This window comes from Nannospalax galili, unplaced genomic scaffold (genome assembly GCF_000622305.1).
Source record: "Nannospalax galili isolate Female #2095 unplaced genomic scaffold, S.galili_v1.0 scaffold723, whole genome shotgun sequence".
In the NCBI taxonomy this organism is placed as follows: domain Eukaryota; kingdom Metazoa; phylum Chordata; class Mammalia; order Rodentia; family Spalacidae; genus Nannospalax; species Nannospalax galili.
In genome coordinates this window covers 8845-23993 of record NW_008349978.1, presented here as the reverse complement: position 1 = coordinate 23993, position 15149 = coordinate 8845, and the positions used below count along the sequence as shown (strand labels likewise).

General features: G+C 41.6%; 1 pseudogene; it reads right to left on the bottom strand.

Moving 5' to 3' along the window:
- Positions 1 to 205: 205 nt before the first annotated feature.
- LOC103745262 lies at positions 206 to 3938 on the bottom strand (annotated as a pseudogene).
- Between the last annotated feature and the right edge of the window lie 11211 nt (positions 3939 to 15149).

The window sequence follows — 15149 nt, the reverse complement described above, 5'->3', positions numbered from 1 at the left end:
ACATCTCACAACAATCCAGATGACACTTCTAGCCTCTGCTCCTGTTTACAGCAGTGAATCAGGACAAGACATAGATTTGATAAAGTGCATTTAATCACCCAAAATGAAGATGCCTGGGCTTTTATTCTGTAATGTTTCTAAGATTGTCCATTAAATGCAAACAAAAAGGCAGTCTTGACAGAACAGAATGATGCACACCTGATGATCAGATCAACTTAAATATTATTCTATATAGCCTTGTCCTTGCTCTTGCTGTTTCTATGGCTTGGACTTCATTGGTCTTCCACTGCTCAGCTACATCATTTGTTAACAGATCATTTGGATTAGGAGCACTTATCAAAGCCTGGCTTGATAGCAGAACTGTGCGGATCTTCAGTGCTGGGGACCACTTATTTTTCAAAATATCTAAGCATATTTTTTCCAGCTTGTGTACATTAGGGTGATACATTTTGGTCATGAGTGTACTTTAGGTGCTGCCCTTGAAAATTCTTCTGGAAGGAATAGTTCATTTAAAAGTCCCTCCCTCAAAGGAGGAGGCCTGGGGGCCAGCGATGACCACATGAAAATAATGGGCATTGCTCTCATCTGGTTCTGTTTTAATGCCAGGAACTTGTTATGCTAGCAAAAAGCTGGGTTTCCTTGATGATACTGTGGGGCAGCCCCGGCCATCTTGTCACATCCTGAGTTCAGCCTCTGCTCTTATCTCCGGCTCCCTCACACAGGAGTGGAAGTCTCAGACTCCTCAGATTTGATTAGTCTTAAAGCTTCTCTAAAGATCTTGACAGCTGAATTATTCAGCTGGATAACTTATGCTAACCCTTATTCCATTTAGGATAATTAATTCAACATGGTTCCTCAATAAATATCTTAGTTTTAGGACTAAAAGCCTTAAGTCCTTCTGGAGATGTAGTTTAGCTGATAGAGTGTATGTCTAGCCCACTTGTGCACTCTTGTAGTCCCCACAATTGTGATGTGGAGGCATGAGACTCAGAGGTTCAAGATCATCCTTGGTTATATAGTGAATTCTTGGCCAGCCAAGACTGTGAGACACTGTCTCAGAAAACAAAACAAAGCAAAGCAACAAACCCAAGAAACAAACAAAATTTCCAAGTCCTAATAACTGCCCGAATCATAGGATGGTTCATTTCTCTGAATTCCACGTTACGGCTTTTCCAAGAAATACATTTTAGGAAATGACACATTGGAGAGTTTTCCCAAAGGATAACTTATGACTCAGCATCACACAATTGTGAAAGAAGAGTGATTTTACGTCACTTGCTGTGAAACAGATACTTCTTGATATGCACATTTGACCTTTTTTCTAGGAAGGCACATGATTTGATCTTTATCATTAAAAGATAACACTTTTAAAGATGCATTCATAAAATATTCCAGCTTTCTCACTCCAAGATTAAAAGTTATCCTTCTACTGGAATATATAAAACTAGAGATGTGCCAAAGAGTAAAAGTTGTGATAATTTTAAGGACCACATTTTTTGGTGTGGCTAGTAACATTATAATCTACCTTGTCTCTCCTAACATATGAAGTTAAACACTGAATCTAAATAATAGCGTTGTTAATAACATGAACTCACCAGGCAGATCTCAAAGAGACCTCCCAGCCTCTATATGGACCCAAGTTGATGTCAGTAGTTGAAATACCATCTTGGTAATAAAGAGAGGACTAAGGAAGGTGGGATTATGTGCGTATTATCTCAAACTTCAGAAGCCTCTTATCAACAAATTCTTAAAAAATGTATCTATACACTAGAGAGAGGGGCTGGCTTTTAATTTTACAAAAGCAGCAGTGTTACTTCCCAGAAATCTAAATCATCTATACATTCTGGTCTTAGTTTTCTGCTGCAAGTCTAAGAACAGAAAAAGTGAACAACTTCAAGCACACATTGAAAGAATTATCTAGGTGACATCAAAGGTGTTATAGTATATAACCAAAGTTATATAAAGTATATAACCATTAACATTCACTTATAAAGAAATATGGATAAATATGAAATTAAGTATATATATTTGAATCCATCAGGAATACAATGCATATTTTTTAAAAAAATCAATAGTGGACTGGAAAGATGACTCATGGTGAAGAGCACTGACTGCTGTTGCAGAAGACCTGGGTTTGAATCCCAGTCCCCACATGGCAGCTAACAACCATCTGTAATTGATTCCAGGGGGGATCTGATGCTCTCTTTTGTCCTGTGCAGTTACTGCAAGACACTTGCAATTATACACATGCGGACAAAACACTCATGCACATAAAATAAAAAAAATTTAAAAATTGAAAATTCAACTCCAAATGGATCAAAGGCCTCAATGTGAAACCTGAAACTCTGAAACTGTTAGAAGAAAACATTGGCAATAACCTCCAAGATATAGGTATAGGAAAGGATTTTCTAAACTGGACATCAATTGATCAAGAAATGAGGTCAACAATCAACAATGGAACCACATTAAACTAAACAGCTTTTGTACATCAAAAGAAACAACCAAGGAAGTGAAGAGAAAGCCCACACCTGACAGAAGTTTAACATCTAGAATATAAAAAGAACTGAAAAAGCAAAAATATAGAAAGGAAGAAATCCAATTAAAAGATGGACTAAAGATCTGAACAGTGAGTTCTCAAAAGAAGAAATAAAGATGGCTAAGAAACATCTTAAAGAGGTGTTCAACATCATTAGTACTTAGGGAAATGTAAATTAAAACCACTTTAAGATTTCATCTTACCACAGTCAGACTGGCTAAGATCAAGAGAACAAATGATACCAAATGTTGGAGAGGATGTAGGGAAAGGGGGATGCTCATCCACTGCTAGTGGGATTGCAAACTTTTGCAACCCTTATGGAAAGCACTATGGAGAACCCTTAAAAAACTAAAAATGAACCTACCGTTTGACCCAGTTATACCACTCCTTGGCATATACCCAAAAAACTCATCCTTTTGCAGAGACACTTGCACATCCATGTTTTTTGCTGTTCTTTTCATAATAGGTAAAAGATGGAAGCAACATAAGTGTCCCTCAACTGACGAGTGGATAATGAAAATGTGGTTGGTATATTTATACGACAGAGTTCTACTGAGTAGTAAAGAAAGATGAAATCATGAAATTTGCACATAAATGGATGGAACTACAAATTATTATACTAAGTGAAGTAACACAGACTCAGAAAAACAAATGACATATGTTCTCCCTCATATGTGGATCCTAGCACCAAATCCTTGTAACTGTAGTATGTATCTAGATATAACTACAGGAACCAGGATAATGAAAAGGAACCAGGGAGTTAAAGGAAAAGAAGGAGCCTGAGAAGAACAGTATGAAACAGGTGTTATTAAGGGAGATATGGATAAAAATTGGGTTATTTTAATGGGGGGGGAATTATTTGAGGAACCTTGGGGATGAAAGGATAGAAGGAGCTCAAGAGAGGTGGGACCATAGCTGACCAGTATTATCAAGGGGGAAGTGGGGGAAAATGGGGGCCCTTTAAATGGGGAAACCTTGGCAGAAGGGTTACACAGTGAGAGAGAGAGAGGAGAGGAGAGGAGAGGAGAGCAGAGAGAGAGAGAGAGAGAGAGAGAGAGAGAGAGAGAGAGAGGAGATAAAGAATGCCAAGCTAGTTTTTAAAAAACAGAACCATATAACCACATTAGTCCATAACCTGCTGATAAGTTACACATACATTATGTCCACATGAGTCCATGTGTATAGCTAAAGGCTACATAACATGAAACAGTGCCAGTCAGGAGATACGTTCCTTTGAGTTGTTGGACAGTGTGGTCCAAGAGACTCCCAAATTTACTGAGGCTATTTCCACAGTCCTTGATGGCCTCTCAGAACTTTAAAGTAAAACCCTACTGCCGAAGACAGAACATACTTCAGACACAGGATTTGGAGCAATAGAGTTGCAACTGACCTGCACCCACATCCCTTGAAGTTTATCTCTCTTAGCTTTGGAGAGTGCTATAAAGGTGCCAAGGGAAAATATCAACGGATGATTCAACACCAGCTTCAAGACCGAATAACCATACCAAAGGCCAACACAGCATTTATCATTGGTGCAGTAGTGGCACTTTTATCTTGGGGACAATCAAAGGATATCTAATTTTACAAAACGCCCACTCAGAGGGAGGAAACTCAAGTGTGGTAATGTAAACATAACCTAATGCACATAGCTGGAGTGGCCATAGATCTTATAGACAACCCCAAGACTGTCACATTTGCTAGACTAATGTGATTTCTTACTACGTGCAAAATATGTATCCTTATATTTACAGACAAACATCCCAGTCACCACTCATCAAAGTAGCTCATTTTGCACCAGTCAGAAATTAGTACCAAATACCACAACTGGTCACACACAGATATTGTCTATGAATTGAATTGCCCAGGCCTAAGTGACGCATCTACAGTGCAACCTCTACACCTAAGGATCATGGAACATAGAACAGAGGCAAAGAAAAGGACACTAGTAAATTTCTCAGTTCTCAATAATGAAGCCCCCTCATGCAGTAGCTGGCCCAGAACACAAAGTTCACAAATAGCTAAAGTGTCGAAATCAAGGGCCTGCTGAATGATGGTCCTTGGATAGAACCCTTTCATTATACTTCACCCACCCAAGGCTCAGGGATCATCGTGGAAGAGGGGGCGGAAATATTGTAAGAGTCAGGGAGGAGATTCAGGACCATATGGAAACAGAATCTTACAAGCTCCTGGGAACCTGCTCATATGATTCTACGATAATGGTGTCAGCATACACAAGTCCCCTGCAAACTCATGCAGACAATAATCCAACATAGAACTTGGGAAATGAATAGCAGACCTCAGTTTTATCTGAAGGAATGTTGGCAACTGATTGCTGAGAGATGAAGAAGAGCTGATCTTCCTAAAACAAAGGACTCTAGATAGGCTGACTAGACTTATTGGACAGAGTTGCACTGGGGAATGGCTGAGGACAATGACAACCCAGTGGGCCTTAACAGGGATGACCAAGTATATGAGCTCCAGATGGGGGGGGCTATGTGTGGGTGCCAGTGGGGATGGGGGTATGAAGATTATTAAGATTGTTTGAACTGTTATGTATGAAATACACAAAGAATTCAATAAAAAGAACTAAAAAGAAAATAAAAATTAACAAACTGAAAATTCAGTAGTAATTTAATATATGTGTATATACATATATAGATGCAAATGCATATATTTATAGCAACAGATTCAAAGACAGATGATGAGATTTAGTGAGATAGAAGTATAGAAAAATAGATGGATTTATAGATGAAGATAGACATGCATAATCAATGTAGAAGGTATAGATATAGATATAGATGAGGCATACATATACATACAATAGATACACTGAAGACAGTATATGTAAATAGATGATAGATGTTGGATAGATGATAGATGGATAGATAGAGATGAGGTAGGTGGCTAGATGTGATAGAAGAGATAGGTGATAGATTAATGATAGAGATACATGTCACTGATATATATATATGATAGATAATTGATAGATGATTGATATAGATATATAGATGACAGGTAGATAGATAGATGATAGATAGATATCTGTGGATGTGGAATATTTACGTAGGAGTCCCTTGGGAAGTAGTGTTAGGGCTTAGTTTCTTTTTTACAGAAGGGGAAGATCGGAGACCTCTTGGCATTGGAGGAAGGTTTGAAGTCCTTTTCATCTGATGGAACATTCCTGAGCCCTCTTGTTCATAGAGGTTATATCTCCATCTCATTTTGGTAGAAGTGGAACATCTGAGGCCTCTTAGGGAGAAAGGAACTGTTTGAAGCCCTCTTCTTGAGAGAGGCTAAGTATGAATGCCCCATGTTCAGAGGTACCATGTCTTAGTCTTTTCATAGACTTAGAGCATCTGTGAACTCTTTTCATAGAAGGAGACCATCTTAGGCCATCTTCATGGGAGGAGATTGGTCATTGACCCTTGTCTCAATCACATTTTGGTAGAAGTAGAATGTGTAGGCCCTGTTTGAGGAAAGGGAGAATGTTGGAAGCACTCCTCATGAGGAGAACTTCTCATGCGCTTTTCAAGAGATGTGGAAGCTGTGAGGCTGCACTGAGAAGTACATGTAGCTCCTAGGCTTGTTTTGGAAGAAGGGGACTATCTGAGCCCATTTTCAGCAGAAGGACAAGGTTTGCATCTGTCTTTGTCTGATGGAGAAGTTCATTTTTTTGGGGGGGTTCTTTTTTGTATTATGGGCTTCTTTTTATTTTTAATATTTTTTGTATATTTTTATTGACTTTTTGTGCATTTCCTACACAAAATTTTAATCATCCTCATATCTCCTTCTCCCTGGATGCCCTCCTATATTTCCCAACCGTATTTTCATGCATTCTGTCATTTATGTGAGGGCCCATCAAGTCAAGTTAGTTAGTGTCCCCAGACATCCCTCAGCGCAAGTTCCTTCACTGGGGTCTAGTCAGATTGTCTAGAGTCATCCCCTTAAAGAAGATCAGCTCTTCCTCAGCCATCAGTAATCAGCTGCCCAATAGTTCTTTGGCTAAAACTGGGCACTGATGCTCATTTCTTCAGTTCTATGCTGGGTTTTTGTTTGCTTGAGTTTGCATGGGTCTTGTGCATGCTGTCATCATTGCTGTAAGTTAATATGAGCAAGGTACCAGGAGCCTATAAGACTCCATTTACACCATATGATCATGCACTGCCTCTTCTGGCTCTTACAGTCTTTTCACCCTTTCTTCTGTGATGGTCCCTGAGCCCTGGGTGAGAGAAGTTTAATATAGGATTCTTGTCCAAGGACTCACACTGTGAAGACTCTTATTCTCTATGCTTTGGCCATTTGTGGCCTTTTGTGTTCATTGCTCTCTGTTGCATGAAAGAGCTTAGTTGAGAGCTGAGAGATGCATTAGCATTCTCTCTATCCCTTTTGTACATGTGGAATTCAGATCGGCTACTTGGGGTGATGGGATAGGTGCTAGAGCTGCTTGTGAAAATGTGGCCAGTCCCAGAGTCCTTGGAGCAGATAGGGTGGGACCTTTCACATATGTAGAAGGTTCAGCAACCCCTTGGGAAGAAAGAGTAGAAGATAGAGACCATTCTGTATACATGGCCAGTCCCAGAACCTCTTGGGTAGATAGTTTGGGATCCTGAGTCCTTTTGGCAGTTCTGAAAGCCCCTTTAGTAGATGAGGAAGAGTCTACAGTTCCTTGTGCATATGTAGCTGGTCTCAGATCCCCTTTTGTAGCTAAGAAAGGTATTAGATTCCTTTGTGCATTTGGGGAAATGGCAAATTTGCTAGAGGCCATATATGGCAGGCCCCAGAGCATCTTGAGCAGATAAAGTATAAACAAGAGCTACTTGGACAAATGGGGGAAGGTCCTAGATTGCCTTGTATACATGAGGAACATCTAAAATCTCTGCACAGATTGAGAAATTTCTGGAGTTCCTGCTGTAAATATAGCCAGCTTCAGAGCTCTTTGCACAGATATGGAATGTCCTAGAGCCTCTTGGTCAGATGGTGAAAGTCCTAGAGACTCCTAGTGTATATTTTGAAAGTGCAACAGTCTTTTGAGCATAAATAGATTAGGTGAGAGCCCTTGCTTTAAATGTTCTCAGTACCATATCCTCTTGGGCAAATAAAGCCAGACTCTGAGTGTCTTAAACAGATGGGTAAGTTCCAAGAATTCCTTCAACGTATATGGAAGCACCAACAGCCTCCTGGGCAGACAGAGAAGTGGATACAGACCCTAGTGTTGGTGTGATTGGTCGGGGAGCCACTGAGTTGATAGGGCAAGATAATGAGCCCCTTCTGAATATGTGAAAGGTCCAACAGGCCCCTGGGCAGAAAGGGAGAGCCCTTAGTGTAGATGAAGTCAGTCCCAGAGCCCCTTCAATAGCTACTGTAGGATCATCACCACTTGGGCAGATGGGGTTGGTTCAAGAGTACCTTGCATATTTGTAAAAGGCCCAAAAGCTCCTTGAGCAGATGATGGAGGAGGTAGAGCCCCTTTAGTCCTTGTGTCAGTGTGGCCCTTCTCAGAGCCACTTGAGCAGATAGGGTAGGACCAATATGACCTTGGTTAGGTGAGGAAGGTCCTAGAGCCCTCTGTGCAAATGTAGAAAGTCCAAAAGATACTACAACAAATGGGAAAGTGGCTACATTCCCTTGCACAGATGTGACCAGACCCACAGACTACTGGGAAGATGGGCAAGGACCCAGAGATCCTTGTCTGTATTTGCATGATCCACATCCCCTTGGTAAGTAAGGGAATAGAGCACCTTGTGCACATGTGGCCAGATCAAGAGCTTTTTGGAAAGATAAATGTGGGGAGATGGGAAGCTCCTAGAGACCCTTGTGTATATGTGGAGGCCCATCAGCCCCATTGATAGAAACGTAAGAGTCTACAGACCCTTTCGCATTTGTGACCAGCCCTAGAGCCCTTTGGGAAGATTGAGTAGGGCCCAGAGTGCTGCGGGCATATGTCATAGGACCTAGAGCCCCTTGTGTGTATGTTGATGTCCAACAGATCTTTGAGCAGTAAAGGAAGAGACTACAGCATCTTGTGTAGATGAAGCCAGTCATAGAGCCCATTGGGTAAATAGGATAAGAAACAGATCCTCTTGGTTAGTTGGAAAAGCTTCCAGAGCCCCTTGGGTACATGTAGAAAGTCCAACAGCCCCTAGGCCAGATGGGGAAGAGCCCATTGAGTACATGTGACTGGTCCCATAGCCACTGGGGCAGATACTGAGGCATACCTTGTGCATATGTGGAAGGTCCAACTGCCCCTTCGGTAGAAAGAGAAGATATGAGAGCCTACCAAGGGCTCTATGTAGTCAGTTTCAGGGTCCCATGAGAAGGCAGCGTAGGACCCCAAACCCCTTGGGCAGATGAGAAAGGTCCCAGAGCATCTTCATTTAGAATTTCCAAAAGCCACTTGGGCAGGTAGTGAAGTTGATAGGGTCCATTGTAAACATGTGACAAGTTCCAGATCCTCTTGCACAGATAGGGTAGGACTCAGAGCTGCTTGGAAGATGTGGAAGGTCCCAGATTCTCTTATATATATATATGAGAAAGAATATACAGTTTTTTGTGCAGATGGAGAAGTGGCTAGAGGTATAAATGTGGCATTCACTAGAGCTTCTTATGAAGATAGGGAAGTTACCAAAGCCTCTTGTTAGATGAGGAATGTCCTAGAGAATCTAATGTATGCTGAAAAGTGAGAGTGATCCTTGGGCAGAAAGAGAAGAGGCAAGGTTGCCATGTGTACTTGTGACCAGTATCCGATCCCCTTCAAGAGATAGGGTAGGACCCAGATCCCCTTGGGCAGATGAGGAAGGTCCTAGTGAGTCTTCCCACGTGTGCATAATGAAGTTCCAAGTGTCCCTTGCATAGATAGCAGAGGGATGAGAGCCTCTGGTGTAGATGTGGCTGCTCCCAGAGTCCCTTAGGTGGATAAGGAAATCCCCAGATCCTCTTGGACAGATGGGAAAGGTCCTTGGGACCCCTGTATATGGTGAAGTTTAGAGAGATCCTTTGGTAGATGAGAAAGATTATGAAGTTTCTTATACACATGTGACACTTTGTAGAGCCCCTTGAGTAGAAAAGACAGGACCCAGATCCCCTTGGTTTATTCCCAAAGTGACTAAGGTCCCTTCTGTAGATGTTTGTGGCCCTAGAGCCCCTTGGACTCATGAAGAATGTCCTAGAATCTCTTGTTTATATGTGGAAGATCTAACTGACTCGTGGACAGATTCAGAAGGGACTAGAGTCCCATTGATAGATACAGTTATTTACAGAGCCCCCTTTGAAATTGGGAACTTCTCAGAGCCCCTTGACTTGATGGAAAAAGTCCCAAGGCTTCTTACGTTTATGTTTAAAGCCCCTTTTGTAGATGGGGGAGGTGATAAAGCACCTTATGTATATTTGGGAAATTACACCAGCCCCTTCAGCAGATGTGGAAGATGCTACAGCCACTTACAAAGTGGGACACAGAGCTCCTTAGAAAGACTGGGAAGGTCCAAGAACACTTTATGTATTTGTGGAAGGTCCAACAGTACCTTGGGCAGATGTGGAAGAAGATAGAAACCCTTGTTTAGATATGTTTTTACCAGAGTTCCTTGAATACAGGGTAGGACCAAGACCATCTTGGGTAGATGTGTGTATTAGCTATTTTTTCTTGTTGCTGTGATAAAACACCATAAGCAAGACTGTTTATAAAACAAAGACTTTATTTGAGCTTATGGTTCCAGGGAAAAAATGTCTATAATGGCAGAGGAGGCATGGCAGCAGAGGTGGCCAGAATGGAGAGCTGAGTGATCATACCTTCTAGTAGGTACAGAAAGCAGAGAGTGACTGGAAATCTGACAAGGTTTAAGAGCTCTTAAAGCCCACCGCAGTAACTGGTTTCCTCTATCAAGGCTGCACTAAAACCTTCCAAAACAGGGTCACCAACTGGGGACAAAAATGTTCAAATGCTTTGAGCCAATGGGGGACATTCACATTATAACACCACGTTTTACTCCCTGGACCTCATAGGCTCATGACCACATAAAACACAAAATGCATTCAGTCTGCTTTCAGATGTCCCTATAATCTTTACCAGTCTCAGTACTATTCAAAATTTCAGAGTTCATAGTGTCTTCTGACACTCAAGGCAATCCCTTAATTGTAAACCCCTATAAAGCCAAAAGACAAATTACATACATCCAACACACCAACATTCTCCCAACAAACTTGGTATCTTTTCCAGTTTCCCAAGACTGGGCACAGTGGGTGAGGCCACTCCCTTTCTGGTGACACACAGTAAAGAGATGACCTGGGTTCCCTGGTCAGTGTGTTACCCTTACACTCAGGGAAATAGAGTGGTCATTTCCTTCTTCGTTTCCTTCAACTGCTTCTCCATTATCCTGTTGGTTCTGGGGTTGGAAGTATCCTCAAGGATGGGGGTCTCCCTAGATGATGGAATTTCATTGAGGGCTGGGGTCTCCTTGGGGTCTATGGTGTCATTGCTGTTTGGATTCTCTACAGGGCTTGGGAAATTGTTAAAACTATCTTCAGCAAGGAAGTCACAGATTTTGATTCTCCCTGGTCTCTGGAACAGCTTCTGTACCACATATTGGTACATATGAAAAGGCAGTTTAAAGGAATACTATGTTGCTATCCAATTTATTCTGTAATGTGGCTTTCCATTTACTTCCTAAAATTAAATCTAGTACACTACTAAGATAACAGAGCAGGTCAAATTATTATCCACATGTAAGAGTTATAATAATTTAAATAGTAAAGACTCCTCTTTCTGAGAATTAGAACTAATCATTCTTTGTGAATAAAATCAAACTAGACAACCACAAAAGCCATAAAATTTGAGATAAAATTATTTTATTGTAGCTTGCAGAGTTCACAGCTGGACAAAGTTGATGACTATGGTGTGACGCAAGGTAGATCGACCCGCCTGTAGATGGACCCACACCCAAGAGACTATGGGATTTTTAACTTTGTAATGTACTCTATACCGTATATTAATGTGAGATCTCAGGAACAGAGAAAGGAAAGTTTTGTGTTTAAAGTGATGTGCTTGGGTGTCATTCTTGACAAGGAATGAAATGTCATAGCATTGGTTGTCAACTTGGCACACTTGGGAAGAAAGACTCTCCATTGAGGAATTTCCTCTATCAGATTGACCTGTGTGTATGTCTATGGGACATTTCCTTGATTGATAACTGATGAAGGAGGGCTCAGCCCTTACACTCCTTGTTAGAAATAACAGTCCCCCCCCTTCCAAAACTTAGATATGGAAAAGACAAGGGGAAGACTAGGCATGATATAAAGTCTGAAGAGATGGCCAAAACGATTGTAGAAGGGGTCTGTGGATCTGGGCCTTCGTGGGATGTGAACAGGCTTTTTGCTTTGGGACCTGTAAACATTCAGAAGTAGGAGGCACACTACTCTTGTGTTCTCAGCATGTTGATCTGGTCCCTCCAAAGATATCTGGGAATTATTGGCAACTTGGCCTTGGGCCCCAGGCTGTAGCATCTCTCCTTCTTGGGTAGGCTTTCCTAAGGCACTTTGATGTGCACTAATACGCAATTGGTGTCATCATACATGACCCACTCATTTCTGCTAATACAAGAGCTGTCCTCTGAAATCTTGATATGCAGAGTCACAACCACAATTTACATTTCTGGGTACTCTCCTCACAGAGAACATGACATGAAGAACCACTGTCAATAAACCAAGAGGAAGGCTATGGCGGTGTTTGCAAATTTTGGACAAAAAATTTTGTTGCAATTTTGATCTTGGAATTAGTTCACTCAACATATTGGTTGTTCACTTTGCAGTTGGTGTTTAGCCACTAGGAAACTGTTCATAATTTCCTCACATTAGTATCTCATTGTCGTCACTGACTTTTGATGGGTCAGAAAATGTCATTATGATAGGCACAATGAATGCTCATTGTTGAACAAGAAAGAACAAAAGATAGAGCAGCTTGTGCATGGCTGAAAAACAAGCATCTTTCATTTTGTGTCCGCTAAGACCATGGTTTGCATCTATACCAGGAAAAATGACAATTCTACCTCTGAAAAGAACTACTCACTTGTGTTATGAGTTCAGCCCTTGGCCCCCAGGGCCCTTGGCAGAGAGTTAAACACAGAGCCCTGTGTAGTGTGTCCTTTGTAGTCACCTGTGGTGTGACATTTTTCTTAGTAATGCAACATAAACAAAAAGCCTAAATAATTCATCACACAGAAACTGAATGTTATTACTTTTGTAATAGCAACATTGTTCAGAGGGTGTCTCTTCAGGGAATTAGCAAATAGGCTGGGGTTCTCTCTTGTACCCCTAGCATGAAGTCACCCAACTTTCGTTCCACTCTGTAGGGACCAGTCTAGTACTAGTCAGTCACTTAGTCTCAGCATTCCATGTTCCTATGAGTTTGTATTCACTACACCATTCATTGGAAAGACAGAGGTTGTGGATAACTACAAGGAAGCATAATTTTCCAGACAACTGGAGACTTACTCATATGAACTCAGATCCAGCATGACAGCATGCACAAGTCCCACACTAGCTCAAGCCAGAAAAAATCCCAGCATAGGAACTGGAAGTTCATAAGAAGCCTGGAACCTAACTAAGAAACCCTTGGCAACCAATAGCTGCTGGAGGCGGATGAGTCAGTTTTCTTTAAGGGTGTGTTGCTGGAAAGGTTTGCCAGGCTCCAGTGGACGAAGCCACAGTGAAGAGCATTTGCGGCCACAATTTTGACTCTCTCTCTCTCTCTCTCTCTCTCTCTCTATATATATATATATATATATATATGGCTCTTAAAATATTTCCTCATCTGTTTCTGCAATGATCAGCCTTTTCCTGAATATGTTTTATATAAGTGTACTATCCAGGGATTAACATCCTGCGGTTTCCTATTCACTGCCCATTGGCCAGTTGTGGGTACTGAGTTAATCACCATCTATGGCAAGAGGAAACTTCTCTGTTTACACACAGACACACATGCACACACACACATACACACACACGAAAATAAATTAAAAATGTAATGTATGAAATTCAGAGAAATCCAATAAAAATGAAATAAAGGAAGCAGGGAGGTAAAGGTAAAGAAGGAACCTGAGATAGAGAAACAGTAGGAAACAGGTGTTACTAAGGGAGAAATGGGTAAAATGGGGCTATTTAGATGGGAGGGAGAGGGAGGGTTATACAAGGAACTTTGGAGACAAAGGTGAAGAAGGAGCTCAAGAGAGGTGGGACCATAGGAGTCTGGTATTACCAAGGCAGAAATGGGGAAAATGGGGATACTTTGAATGGGGGAGGCCATGGAAGGAGATTTAGACAGGGAGAAAGAGGAGAGATAAATAATCCCTACCTAATATAAAAAATCAGAGGGATTCATATTAGTCAAACAACCTATTGACTAATTATACATAAAATAATACTACATGAGTCCATGTGCATAGCTGAAGGCTGCATAATAAGAAACAGTGCCAGACAGGAGAAACCTTCCTTTGAGTTGTTGACCAGGTGGTCCAAGAGACTCCCAAAATCATATAGGCCTTGATTGCCTCCCAGAACTTGAAGGTAGGACCTTATTGCTGAAGACAGGTCATATTAGTCAAACAACCTATTGACTAATTATACATAAAATAATACTACATGAGTCCATGTGCATAGCTGAAGGCTACATAATAAGAAACAGTGCCAGACAGGAGAAACCTTCCTTTGAGTTGTTGACCAGGGTGGTCCAAGAGACTCCCAAAATCATATAGGCCTTGATTGCCTCCCAGAACTTGAAGGTAGGACCCTATTGCTGAAGACAGGACATACTTCAGACACAGGATTTGGAGCAATGAACTGGAAATGACCTGGAAGCCACCTCCCCTGAAGGTTATCTCTCATAGCTTTGGTAAGCACTATGAAATATGGTAAGGGAGACCATCAATTGATGGTCCAAAGCCAGCTTCAAAGCCTAATAACCACATTGATGACTTGCACAGCAAATTATATTGGTACAGTAGTGGCGCTTTTATCTTAGGGGTAGTCAACAGCCACCTAGCTGAACTTAAAGCCCACTCAATGGGAGGAAACTCATGTCTGGTACTATAAACCTAGCCAAATACACATAGCTGGAGAAGTCACAGATCTTAGAGAAAACCCTAAAGCTCTCATATCCCTAAAGTAATTTCTTACTATGTGCAAAATATGAATCCTTAAATTTACAGACAAGTATCCCAGTTACCACCCCATCAAAGTAGCTTCTTTTTCAACAGACAGAGGTTATTACAGAATTACACCACGGGTCACACACAGAGATTGTGAATTGCCCAAGCCTAAGTGGAACATCCAGGATGCAACCTCTACACCTAAGACTCATGGAACCTAGAACAAGGTGTAGCAGGAGGCCTCCAAAGATGGTGCGGACTCAGAGCCCTGGGATTCAGCAAGAATTCACTTCTTGGTCCACAAATAGCTGGCCAAAAGGAGCCCACGCCTCCTTACCCTGCTCGCGAGCCCAGTGGCTGCTGACAGACTGCGTGGCGCAGATCAATCAGAAAACGATACGCTGACTAAAGGGACTTGGGAGTGGAGAAAAGGGAAATATAAGGCCTGGCCCCTCCTGCATTAAACGAGCCTGCAGCACCTC